The sequence below is a fragment of the Mus caroli genome, chromosome 1 (genome assembly GCF_900094665.2).
Source record: "Mus caroli chromosome 1, CAROLI_EIJ_v1.1, whole genome shotgun sequence".
In the NCBI taxonomy this organism is placed as follows: domain Eukaryota; kingdom Metazoa; phylum Chordata; class Mammalia; order Rodentia; family Muridae; genus Mus; species Mus caroli.
In genome coordinates this window covers 115,632,266-115,646,843 of record NC_034570.1, presented here as the reverse complement: position 1 = coordinate 115,646,843, position 14,578 = coordinate 115,632,266, and the positions used below count along the sequence as shown (strand labels likewise).

Here is a 14,578-nt window from a genome sequence, read left to right as displayed (position 1 = left end):
CGCACAATTGGATTGGAGCAGAAGCTGTGTTCCACTCACCAGCAGTCCCAAAATCCTGAGGCGGGGGTCGTGGGTAGCTGGTGGGTGTCAGGCAACCCTGCGCTCCCGCTACCCCGGCGCTGATCCAGCCGGATGAGGCCTGTGGTCCTACTCAGGCCGGTTTCTGCTTCCCTAACTCAACTGTAGCTTTTATCAAGATGAAAAACACCAACAAGAATTCTAAAAAATTGTACTTTCCCCTCAACACACAAGCACTAAACAATACACAGTTTGACATATATACATGTGTATTCTTGTGTGTGTGTGTGTGTGTGTGTATGTGTGTGTGTAGGAGGGTTGAACATATAAGTGCAAGTGTATGCGCTAGGGACCAGAAGACTCCAACAAATGCCCTGTTCTAATATTCTTTCTCTTATTTCCTTGACAGAAGGTCTCTCATTAAAGTAGATCTAGGTAGCCAGCCAACAATCAACAGCAGTCTTCTGGTTTCTGCTCACCACAGAAATTAGGGTAACAGGTATGCATGATGATTTCCTGTTAACTCAAGTCTTCATGCTTGTATAGCTTGTGCTCCTACCCACTGAGACATTTCTCTAGACCTATATAGGTTTAGACTTTAGGTCTTGAAATATCTTTATTTTTTTAAGTGCTGATAATTTATTTTCCTTTTAAGGTAATTAGTAAAATTATTTGAAATGTCAGTATTCCTAAGAGGCATTTTCCTATTTGTTGGACTTTTAAACTATTACAATTTTTGGAAAATATGCTCTTTTATAATTCCATGTAAAAATCATTTCCTACAAGCCAGGGTAAAATTGCTATCAATTTTACAATAATAAGTAGCTTTTTGACTTTTTAAAAATAAAAGGACTGTCTGGGTTTGGTGGTTGTTTATGGGATGAATCCCCTTGTGGGGGCAGTCTCTGGATGGTTCTTCCTTCCCTCTCAGCTCTGAACTTTGTCTCTGTAACTCTTTCCATGGGTATTTTGTTCCCCATTCTAAGAAGGAACGAAGTATCCACACTTTGGTCTTCCTTCTTTTTGAGTTTCACGTGTTTTTCAAATTGTATCTTGGGAATTCTAAGTTTCTATGCCAGCAAGATTTTGCTGACAGGACCCTGATATAGTTGTCTCTTGTGAGGCTATGCCAGTGCCTGGCAAATATAGAAGTGGATGCCTACAGTCATCTATTGGATGGTACATAGGGCCCCCAATGAAGGAGCTAGAGAAAATACCCAAGGAGTTAAAGGAGTCTGCAACTTTATAAGAGGAACACCAATATAAACTAACCAGTATCCCCCAGAACTTATGTCTCCAGTTACATATGTAGCAGAGGATGGCCTAGTCGGCCATCAATGGGAGGAGAGGCCCTTGGTCTTGCAACGATTATATGCTCCAGTATAGGGGAATACCAGGGCCAAGAAGTGGGAGTGCATGGGTTGGGGAACAGAGCAGGGGAGGGTATTGGGGACATTCAGAGAGAAAACTCGGAAAAAGGATAGCATTTGAAATGTAAATGAAGAAGATAGCTAATAAAACATAAACATAAAAATAACATGATAAAATGATACATTTAATAGCTTTGGAGCTCATTTAAATGAATGTTCTGGAAGTGACATAGCTGAGGCACTGTTCCACCAACTACTAGAGTATGGACTGGAGTTCAAACTCAGCATGAATCAAAGACAAATGATGTAAAGTCTAGCCTCTGAATTTCAGTTAACTTAGGTTTCAGCTCCTACAATGCTTTGGACCAACCACATGAAATTCATGTTGTGGCTTAGCTTTCCTAATCTGTGCTAAGTGTTTTGTTCACTGACTTTGAGCTCAGAAGTCTGCTGTTCTGTCTGGAAAAAGAAAGTGGCTTTCCTTCATAAGAACAAGCTGCAGTGAAATTTTCTCTTCAAGGAAATGTCCTGCCTTTCTGGGATTGATCCATGAATCCCATGAATGTGTGTGCGCGCGTGTGCATCTTTGTGTGTGTGTGTTTGCAGAGTGGCTGTCAGTTGTCAGCTTCAGGTATCATTCTTCAAAAAAACAGTCAACCTTAGTTTTTTACTATAAAGCCTAGAACTCAGCAATTAGTCTAAGCTATTAGGCCAGCAAGCCCAAGGCATCATTTTGTTTTCCTCTTCCCAGAGTTAGGTGTATATCATCAAACCTAGCTCTTTAATATGAGTTCTGGAGACCAAAGTCAGATACTCATGAATACAGGCTGTATTAGTTACTTTCTGTAGCTGTGATAAAACACAATGACCAATATCAGCTTAAAATAGGGTTTGGCTTATAGCCCTAGACAAATAAGAGTTGAACTTGGTAGGGAGGTATGGCAGCGTGTAGCAGGTACCACTCAGTATGCAACATGCAGCAGGCATGATCACAGGACCAGGAACCTGACTGTTCAGCTCTTCAACCACAAAAACAGCACAGAGAAAGCAAGTTGAACATGAAGTCAGGCTACAAACTTTCAAAGCCTGTGCCCTATTGACACACTTTGTCCAGTAAGGCCACACCCCCTTTAACCTCATCAAATAGCACAAGCAACTAGGGACCAAGTATTTTATACCTGGGCTAATAGTGGACATTTCTCATTCAAACCAGTTCACTGGTTGGTCATTTTACTAAGTGAGCATCTTGCCAGCCCAAGTAATTGCAATTATAATATCACACAGGGTGAACCCAGGATCCTCTCTATGACAGGTATAGAAAGGGAAAGGTAATATGAGGACTGGATTCATTCAGTCTGAACAACTTCCTGAGGACCTGGGGTGACACTGAGCTATGATGAGAAGGCAAAAGAGTCTTCAGTTTCCTGTTTTAAGCAGTAAAGATGGTTGTACACATATTGGCATGAACAAACACAGAGCTACACAAACACCCACAGTGGTGGATTGAATGAAAAATATTCCTATAGGATTGTGTACTGGAACATGAACATTTGTTCATGTGCAGTTGATGGTGCTGTTTTTGGAGGTTATGGAATCTTTAGAAGGTGGGATCTTGCTGAAGGAAGAAGGTCCCTGCTTCAGCTTTGAAGATTTTTGGCCTTATTGCACTTTCTGTTGTCTTTCTCAGCCCCCTGTGTGCAGATAAAAATCTAAATTCTTTGCTTCCATTCCCCTTCCTCCTGCCATGCTTCTCCAACCATTACAACCTCAATCTCTATAAAACTGTAAGCCCAAACAAACTCTTTGTTCCCTAAATTGGTTTTGATCATAATATTTTATCACAGCAACAGAGAGCAAAGTAGAACACCTACATATAATCTGTACTTATTTTACACACTTTTGAAATAAAGTAATCCATTTGTCATGCTGTAGCTAAGTATCTTCCATGTCTTTGCAGCCTCATTCAAATTCACCTCTGAAAAATTTCCATAATAACCAACTTTAGTTCTAACTCTTTGTGCTATAGTCACCATGTAACCACAAGATGAGCTTTGCACTCATTGGTTTATCTAGCACTATTTCAGCTAGTCACTGTGTAAGCAGATGTGTGTAGTTCTCACATGAATCAAAGTTCACAGTGCTGTAGCATCCCTGTTTTAAGATCATACATGCATTGTATTAATGGCCAGAGAGATGGTTCATGGGTAAGGTACCAACTATCACATCTGGCAGCCTGAGATCTGTCCTCAGAACTGACATTTTTTTTTTGGGAGGGGTGCTGACTCCAACAAGTTGTCAAATGATGTCAACACATACATCTTGTCATGCACACACCCAAGCATACCCAAAAAACAAATATACCAAGAAATGTAATATGGATCGTGGAAAGAGGAAGTACATCCACAAAGATATATATGCAGCAAGAAGATTAAAAAATGACAGATATTAAGTGTGAATCATGTTTTAGAAGAAATAGCGAGTCTTTGCATTGTCTTACAGACCACAGAATGGTCCCTAGACACAAAGTAAGAAGTGAATGAAGGGAGGCTCAACAGGGATGTATACCACAGACATTAATTTCTGTCAGAAATAGAGGTGGAATCCAAGATCACACAAATGTACTTCCTTCTGAGGACTTCTCCCTGACATTCAGATGCTAATCAAGTCACCTTATCTTTACATGGGGAGACAAGAGGGTGTCCTTTCAAGTATCTACATATACAACCATTGATCAGAAATGTAAAATCATGATCAACACTTAGCTACCTTTCAGAGGCTTTTCTTAAAATCACACTGGGGTGAGTGCTTTCCTGTGTGAATGAGTAGGCACAATCTCTTTTGTGAATTCGTGGGCACACCATCTTCCCTGTGAATGACTGTGGCACACACACAGACATAGACATTCAGGTTGTAGTGACAAACCAAGGTTACAGTGAGCATGCAGCAGGGCAGAGGTAGATGAAGGCATCCAGAGGGGAAATTATGGACTAAAACACTTAACATTAAAGCAATTGTCAGATATTTTATGACAGATAAAACATAAAATACCACATGTTGGAATCAGTGTCAGAATTAGAAAAAAGTGTGACAACTGAAGGAGCAGAAATGGCACTGTAAGTTCTTAAATCATACTTGAGATAAAGATTGGCAAGTGCTGTTCAAAATCCACTTAATAAGTTTATATATATATAACCTCATCCAAAGCTCAACCTTTAAATCTCAATGTTTCAATTGTTTGAAATTGTATTGAATAAATATTCTTTCCACATTTCACTGAATTATCTTTTTAAATAATCTTTTAAAAATTATTTTGACAACTTATGACCATACACACATCTATCCCAAGCACACACAGACACACAGACACACACAAACACCAACACAAATACAGACAGAGGTACACACACACACACACACACACACACTAATGAAAGAGAGAGACAGAGAATGGGAGAGAGGAGAGAAAGGGAGTGAGAGACAGAGCAACAAGAACAAAGACAGATGTTAACCAGGACTGATGCCCTGAATTCAATCCTCAGTCACAACATTGTAAAAGATAACCAAATACCACAAGTTACTCTGACCTCCATGATCACGCTGTAAACAGATGCCAATACAGTCACCCAACACACACACCAAAAAACCCTACATACACACTTAACTGTAATTTCAACAAGTAGAATATATTATTATTATTATTATTATTATTATTATTATTATTAAAGCATTTTATTGATGAGACCCCACCAGCTGGGGTGATCCTGGAATCAAGCACCTTCCTTCTTGGCAATGCAGTTTTTCTTGAGTGATTCCATGAATGCTTTCCTCTCCTCCATGATCTGGAAACAATCATGTCTAAACTTGGAGGTGGTGTCAATGAACTTCAGGTCAGTCTTCTCCAGAGCCCGATGTTTCGTCTGGACCAGCCAGGACTTTAGAAATATAAGCACTTGCTTTTTGGTTCCCACCACACAGCCTTTGAGCATTATGAAGTCATTAGTCACCTCACCACGATGCACAAAGTCACCCAGTGGGTTGATGCTCTTGTCAGACAGGTCATAGTCAGTGTATGCATTGTTCTTGATCAGTTTACCAGCCTTGATGAGGTAGCCTTGACCAATCTTGTAAATCCTCTTGTTAATTTCTATTTGGTGATGGGTAGTCTTTCTGCCCAGCTTGAGCCTCAGAGAAGGCAACATGGGCTGGATGCCAGGCTCCAACACAGGCAACATTGCACAGACCCCAATGGGTCTTCTGGGACAGTTTCTCTGTATACCAACGACTGGTCACCCCTTTGTACCCTTTGGCTTTTTTCACGCTGATGATGTCAATTATCTTATCCTGCCCAAACACCTGGTTCACGGGCACCTGCTGCTCCAGACTCTCTAGGGTCTAGTCTAGCTAGCTTCTCATCCACAGTATCCCCATTCCTCTGGATAAGCATCAAGTAGGTCTTCTTATAGCATAGAGGAAACAGATGCATCTGACTGTGGGCAATGGCCTGGCAGTACTTCCTGATGCTGTTGAAGTCCTTCTCCAGCTGTTTCTTGCCTGTGCCATTCTGCCATTTCTTACAGTACTTGCTGGAAGCCTTCTTCTTAGATTTGGGAGAGTTCTTATAAAAACCACCTTTTATACTTATTGATATGATCGGCAAATAGAGTCTTGAAGGTCTGTAGGCCTCGAAGGGTTTCTACATATCCCACGATGCCCACAACCACCATGGGTAGGGTTTCCACAATGATTACAGCCTCCACGACTTCTTTCTTGTTCACCTTAGATCCTGGCCTGTCAATGACCACGATGTGGGTCATGCCAGCCTGGTACCTTAGACAGGCTGTGAGGTGAATAGGCTTGGAAGGGTCATCCTTAGGGAAACTCATCACTTTCCCATGATGCTGGCTGCTGTGCTTCCAAGGCAAGAAGCCCAAGGAGGCATGTCTGGGAACTGAGAATTTCCTGTGAGACATCTTGCCATCATACACTACCAATAGAATGAAAATAATTTTGATAGGCCATGAAACAATTCAGGTTTCTCATTGGACATTGAATATAGTTTTAGCTTTCATAGCCATATTTAAAGTTCTAGAATATAGTGTGGGTAGTGATTTTATGTTATTAAATGGTTTGAAAAACAATATAACAAATATCAAAAAATTTCTTTGGACCATATACACCCATAGGAGCAGAATCCTGAGATTTGAGGATATACAGGCAAGGGTAGTTGGAAAAAATCTGTAAGAAAGGTGGCACAGCACTGTAGCCTCAGCAGAGGGAGGACTGGCTTAGACTGACTAAGAGTAGGAGGTGAAATGTGAAAAGAAATGAGATTCTGAGATTCCTTTCATCCTGCAGATGAATTTTGACTTTTCTAAATCAAAAGCATTTGGAAAAAGCAATTTAGACAGATGTTATCAAGAATAGAAATATTGCTTTTTGCTTTCTGAAACAATTTTGTCCATTGTAGATAAATGAAGTCAGAAAGGAAGGGAGGGTTTTCAAAGGCATTAGTGTAAGTCCTAGTGCAACAGAAAATACGGGCCTCTGTTGTGTGAAGCATGGTGGCAGAAGACTGGATTCCCAGTAGAAAATTTTCTTTCTGCACAGTGAGATATTAAAAGTAAACTGAGTGTTCCAATCTTCAGCATGGGTGAGCTGATAGAAATGAATACAATTGACATTCTCTGGCTTAAATTCCTTTCTACAAATTCATGGTAGGAAGTTTATTTGCTGAGATATTGTTGTTTTTAATCTGAGGACGAGCAAAATGCAGACTGGTTATTTTTCTTCTTAATCTTTCTATCCTTGAATATACCTTACATAAATTCTACAGGAAACGTGTACAAGGAATAACTTAAAGGTTACTATGTTGAATTTGGTGTTCAAGTATAATTCTCTACTGAAAGAGGCTTGGTTTTAGATAATGGGTGGATTCTCACATACATTCATTGAAGCTCAAATATTAGATCTATTCAGTGAGCCACTGTGAACATTTAGTGAGTCCCATTTGGACTATTGATAGGATTGACTGAGCTAGGATATTGTAAAGAAATGGTGTATTAGTTATACTCCTGTTGCTGCTTTAAAACACCTTGACCAATGAAAATTTTGGAAGAAATCTATTTGGATTTACACTTATATAGGGGTATGTGTCCATGGTTTCATGTGAATTTTTTTGTTTCTATTCTGCTATTATGTACTTAGTTGTATGTGAAGAATTTCAAACTATATTTAGTTCAGTTAGTTTATTATAAATACATAACAATTTCTAATCTATATAAAAATGTTGATTTATTCTTATTTTTACCCTTTTTATTCTGGTTTTTGAAGCAGGGTCACTAGGTAGCTCTGCCTGTCTTAGAACTGTCTATGTAGATAGACAGTGGACTTAACTCAATCTTCCTTTGTCTACTCCCTGAATCATGGCATTATAGGAATGGATTACTATACCCAGTCTAAAATTTGAGCTTAATAATATATGACATATGTCAGGTTCATAATGTAAAAAGTATGATATTTTCCTAAATGCACATAGTATCATTGTGGTTCAAACACTTGCCTCTGTGATCGTGACCACAACTATTACCTGGCTTGATGGTGCATACCTATAACAGCACATAAGAAACAGGAGCAGAAGGGTAAAGATAGTGAGCTTGGGTTACACAGTAAAAACATATTCTAAAACGGCAAGGACAATATCATTTACTGATAATTAGGTATCATAGAAATTAAGCAGTTTAAGCATATGAGAAATTCAAAATGTTGCCTAATTCAAACCCTGTGTATGACTTCATGGAAAATAAATGTGTTTGACACAAGAAGATGGTTAGTATGGAAAAGATACTTACTATTAGTGAAACATTCTTCATAAATTATCTTCTATAGTACCTATATCAAGCAACAGACTGAATTGTCTTTCTTCTGTGTTTCTCTTTTGTGTTCAATCAAATCACCCCTTAATTATGAGTTCAAAGTTTCACAACATTAAAAACAAAGTATATTTGCTAATTTCTACACTTTACAGAGCAAATTAAAACTGTGGCCCATTACTCTTTCTTCTGGAGTGCACACAATCCATGTAGACTGTGTTTCTGTAAAGTGCCCTGAGCTCCCCCATAAACATTCATGTGTTAATCTAGATGTAGAGTGGGATCAAAGGGGAATGAACTTGATGTCAAAGAAGACCTTCACAGTATCATAGATGGTTTAAGGAACAGTATCATAGGTTTAAGAAATTGTTAAACACTGATCTTAGTGGGAGCTAGAAAGAGGACTCAGTGATTAAGAACAAAAACTCCTCTTCCAGTGAATTTGAATTTGATTGCCAGAACCTATCCTGGACAGCACTTTCCAAATTATAAAACCATCAGATGAGCATTTATTTGTAAGACCAGAGTTGGCACAAGTAGCTCAAATCTGAAGCTGTTCTGAAGCACTTTAAACCCTGAAGTTTGAGACGTCTATGAACTCAAATGCTTTAATTAGCAGATTTGTTTTTCTTTATAAATTCTCTGTTTGCTTCTGTGTGAGGGGCCGTAGGAGGGGTCCACACAATTGGATGCACGTACCAATAGACACCCCACTCCTAGAGCTGGAGCTAGGGCAGTGGTGAATGGCCCAGTATAAGTGCTGGGAACCATAGGGATGGAGTACTAAGTTGAACACAAGCTTTAAAACCTAGTTAGATTTAGCCTGTGGAAAAAAAGCTCTGCATAATGTTTAATCTTAGAGAAATATTAACCAGAACCACAATGAAATACCACCTCTCACCCATAATCATAGCTACTATCCAAATTAATTTTCTAATAGCAAATATTTACAAAGTCACCTGAGTAAAACCCCACTTTTTTTTTTTCTATGATCTTGGTTGCATCTGTTTCCTGTGCAGAACCAGGAAAGAATACCATCCAGACTAGGGGTTCCTGGAGCTCCTATGGCCTCTTAGTTTTCACTATTTTTCTGTCCTTCCTGCCTTTCACTTCAACTGCAAATGTTCTTAGTGTTAAAATAGCAATAGCAATAGTTTGTTGCTTTTTCTTCCTTTGTTTAGTTTTTTCTTCTCCAGCAGTGTCTGGTAAGGGGGTGATGTTCTATCTAAGGTCATTTACATCAAATCTGGAGCCTTGGTCACTGCTGCTTACCATAGAAAACAGAAAGGAAACTGAGTTCTGACTTTTCAGTCAATGTTGTTAATTGTGCTAGACCTTCTCATTCTCATCTACTGAGACAATTTTCATCAGGCTCCCTCCGAGGCCCATCAAGTTTTCTTTCAGTCTTCATCTTTATATGGGGACACAGGACTAAGCTAAGTGCGTGAAATCAATTGCAATTAAAAACAGAGGTTTTTGCAGTTAGAGCAACCGTGCATTGCTTAAGGTATGCGGCCATATGTAAACTTTCGCACATAGTGAAGAGTCCCCATGCCATATTCCACAGGTTCCATATTGAATTTGCTGAAAGAAAATGATAATAGACAGCTTGTGAGTAAAAAAAGACATGCAAACTTATTCCACACACCACTTACCACTCTCATGCATACCACACCCTCACATATATATATATACATACATATACACAGAGGGACAAGGGGGCACTAGAAATGAATATTAATTCAGTGTAGGTAATCTTTGAAGTGACATATATTTTTGTGTCAAGATCCCTGATTGTCAACCTTCAAGAGGTTTAAACTTGATCCTATAATTTAGCATTTCTTTTTTTTTTCACAGATCTCTTAATGTTCTTCTGTCCTCCTCTGAGATAATCCCTGTCTCTTTGTGTGTGTGTGTGAGGGGGTGTTATGTGTGTGTAATCTATGTACACATGCATGTGAATATGCATACACATATGTGTTTACACAGGCTGTTTTTAGGTGTTCTAAGTATCACTCCTCACATTATTCCTTTCACACAGGGTCTCTCTCACTGAACTAGAGCTTCAGGCTATTTCTAGACAGCCAGGAAGTCCCAGCATTGCTACACCCAGGCTCTGTCAGCTTGGTATTTGAAGTAAATACTTTAGAGAATCATTTTCTAAACCATGTCTTTTTTTTTTTTTTTTTCTGTTACCTATAGCAAGAGAAGATGCTCAGTTCCTGGTGTCATAGTGTTCTTTGTTCCATGCTGAGAGAGGTCTGAAAGCACTTCTACTTAGAGGAACTGAGATCTTGACTCAAGTGACAGAAAAGAGCTTTACAGAGAAGCAACGCTGGTGTTTATTAATGTAAGGTCTGAAGTACATGGTGATTCGGCCACAGCCCCAGGGCTCCTCAGTTCCTTTCTTCTTGAAGGCATAAATTCAGTCAAAAATCATAGACAGTTTGAGCAGATGTCTCTTCAGGAATTCATCAGAAGCAAAGCAAAAGCTCCTAAGAGACCCTGGAGTGGGGATCCCCAAGGAGAGGAATAGCTTATGGATTTTATGGAGGCTAAGGATGGTTTTATAAATTTTTATTAGGCAAGTGACATATTCATGAGGGAAAGTCCTCTTTGTTCTGCTCCAAATTAGGATAGATATGATCTTTAGGGGGTTTCCACAAAAGGGAGGCAGACTACCATCCAGTGGTAAGATAATAATAATAATAATAATATCAAGTCTCTTGAAGATGCATGTGAGTGTGGGTGATCACCATAGTGCTGTGGTGGTTTATGATTTCACAGGTGCTAACTAACTGCAGCGTCAGCTTTTTAACTACCAAGGGACATCTGAGCATCAGAAGTAGCTACCGAGGTGTAACATCACCTTGTAGCTCATGCATTGATACAGTGTGTTACCTTCTCTAAAACAGGTGATGCCTTTCTCAAATGCCATCTTATTTTAAAATTAGTCTATTTCCTTAGAAGGTACCTTTCTTCAATGTCCAAGGAAAAATTTCATAGATGTTGGAAAGCTTTCTCAGTTAATCTATTACTTATTATCTTGAACCAGAGTCTCTCCAATAAATCTGAAGCTACTATTTTCAGTTATACTCACACTGGCCAGTCCCTGACATTCTCCTTTATTTCCTTCCCACCACTCTGACTTTACACACAACCATGCATGTGTAATATGTCCTGTTTGTGGTGGGGATTTGAGGTAATGTTCTCTTACTGGTATACTCGGGGCTCATGCTAACTGACCTGTCTCTTCACTCTATATCTTACCATGTCCTTATCCTGCCTCACAAACATTAGGCTACCCCTTTATGATTGAACACATTAGTGATATTAGCCCCAAATGAGATAGATTTTGTATTTACATGTATCTGATACCAGCTAGCTTCTAAGCCCCAGTGGGTTTCAAGATATTTTATTTGACCAATAACAAACTTGAGAATAGAATGGTCGTAACATTATTTAGTAGTAAAATGTAGAGTGTATGACAATTATATTGGCAATGATAATAAATAATGTGTAACTGAAGCAAGCTTCAGAGAGCTGTTTTAGAGTGGAGGTGGCTAAGATCAGGATAGAATATAACAGACCATGTAAATTCTGGGAAAAAAATGAGACATGTGGCAATGGATGGCACTTCCAGAGACTCAAATTCAGTGCCCAACTCCATGTCACCTGACTCACAACCGTCTAACTCCAAGGGACATGGCAGTTTCTTCTCATCTTCCTGTTCACTGGGCACACATGGTATACATTTATACATGCTTGCATATATATACAAAATTAAAAATAAATGTAAATATTAAAAAAGAGGAACACACACCTACTGTTAAGCACTCCAATGATTTATCTGACTGTGGTAAATCACATCCTTGGCTAATGGGAATGTTATGGATTGACCCTTGAAAAACATATAGTATACATTTATATATTGTTACATACAAATATTACTCATTATTGCAGGATGAGAAAAATGTCTGTTAAGAAATCCTATTTAGTTAGTAGAAACTAACTATTTATTTTTTAAAATTACTACCTAAAAGCAAGTTACCTGAACTGGAGAGGTGGCTAGATTGGTAAAAGTGTTTGTTTCTCAAGCATAAGACTATAAATTCAGATTCCAGAAACTACACACAGAAGAGTTAGCTGTGATTGTACACATCTATAACAATAATTGTGTGAGACAGGATGATCCCTGAATCTTCATTCCCAAGCTTCTGGTTCTGAGAGGGCTTCTCTGAAGAGCTCAGGTAGACATTTCTCCTCTGGCTTCCTTACAACCATCCATGCTGTACATGCACATATACCATGCTCATACACATATATACACAGACTCAAAGTATTTTATAGTATTTATTGTAAGAGCTCCTCAGTCCTGTACAAATTCATAACTTTGCTTGAATATATATATATATATATATATATATATATATATATATATATATNATATATATATATATATATATATATATATATATATATATATATATGAAAGCAGTACAGTTGAATTTCATTCACAGTCTGAAGAGCAGAAGTGACTCAGAGGTTTACATATAGACCATATTTTCTAAACTAGTCTCCAGCTATTTTGTAGCAATAATTGCTTCTGAAGGTTTTCCTTTATAATTTTATTTCTCTTTAGTGTCATTCACTAAGTAAAAATACCATGCATGCAGTAAGATACCTGTTTTAGTTTGCTTTCTCCCCTATCTAAAGTAGATATCACCATCTACTAAGTGATAAGTATTCTGTAATTTGGGAATTGTCATTTTTGCCTGCCGCAGTCCCAGTACTGAAGAACTGAGGAAAAAGATGGTGAGATGTAGCCCAGCATGAGCCACATAGCAAGAGTCTGTCTCAAAAAAAAATTCTAACAAAAACAAAATAGGAAATCAAATGAACCAAACAAACACAAAAGTGCTTAATTATTAAAAAAAATTCTTGAATAAATAAATAAATGCATTTATGTATGGGTATGCATATTGGGAATGAAATTCTGATCTTCCAAAGAGCATGAAAAATATTGTTATGGATTAAAGTATAATTTGAGATAAGATTAATTGTCCTTTATTTTGGTAAGAGTATCATTATTTGGGAGGCTGAGGCATAAGCATTAAAATTAGTTCAAACTCAGCCTGGTTTACATAGTAAGTTACAGGCTAGACAATGCTGCTAAGTAAGGTTGTCTCAAGAAATGAAGGAAGAAAGGAAGGATGGAAAGGAGGAGGGAGGCAAGCAGTTAGGCAGGAAGGAATAAATAGCTTACAGTCATAATAATTTTAAATATTAAAATGGTAAGATGAAAACTATTTTCTAAATGAATCATCTATCTTATTTGGAAAACATTTGTGCAATATTCATTGGGCAAGAGCCAAGTGCCTTTAAGGAAAAAAACATTCATTTTAAGGTTGAAAACCATATTAAAACAATAAAATTATTGATGTTGATCTCTACTAGGGAGAATTGTAAGAGCGAAATATACCCAAAGACCCAGTGAGAAAGAGAGGCAGGGTTCCTTGCTTATTATAGCTGACATTGCCTGCTCATAGCATCAATTGTACTCAGCTGTGATCTTCTCTGGTTAAGTGTTCTATCACTAAGTGATCACTTGGCCCTTGAGCCTCTCCTATACCCTTGCTTTGATATTGGATATAGAATGTCAGCAGGTGGTACTAGATAAGGATTCACTCTCTTCATTTTCCTGTTAAAATAAATATGGTGCTACAGTTATGTCCTAGTTTCTTTCCTGCCACTTGATTAAAAAAAATACCTAGTAAATGCCACTTAAGAGTGAAAGAGTTGGTTCTGGCTCAGAGTTAGGTTTTAGTCTGTCATGGTATGGAAGTTAAGTCGTCAAGATATTGAAGTATCTGTTCCTTTTCTGTTAATAATTAAGAAAAAAAAGAGAATACACTCTTGCTATCTGCAGTCAGTTACTTTTCTCCATTTTAGTAATCCAAGACTTCCGACTCTGGACATGGTCTTACCCAGTATTAAAATGCATCTTTCTATGACAGTCAGAGTAATCAAGAAATCTGTGATTGTCTTGGCTAGATACGCATCTCTAGTGGTTTGCATTGTCGGTGGGATTACAAGCTTGTACAACCACTCTGGAAATCAGTCTGGTGGTTCCTCAGAATATTGGGCATGGTACTACCAGAAGATCCTGCAATACCTCTCCTGGGCATATATCCAGAAGATGTTCCAACTAGTAAGAAAGAAACATGCTCCACTATGTTCATAGCAGCCTTATTTATAATAGCCAGAAAGCTGGAAAGAACCCAGATGCCCCTCAACAGAGGACTGGATAAAAAAAAAATG

At 38.3% G+C, this 14,578-nt stretch overlaps 1 protein-coding gene and 1 pseudogene across 4 annotated transcripts in view; one reads left to right on the top strand and one right to left on the bottom strand.

Moving 5' to 3' along the window:
* The window catches only part of Dpp10 (dipeptidyl peptidase like 10), a 1,458,922-nt gene that overhangs the window by 1,046,719 nt on the left and 397,625 nt on the right, over window positions 1–14,578 (top strand). The window lies entirely within an intron of this gene.
* LOC110296399 lies at window positions 5,156–6,358 on the bottom strand (annotated as a pseudogene).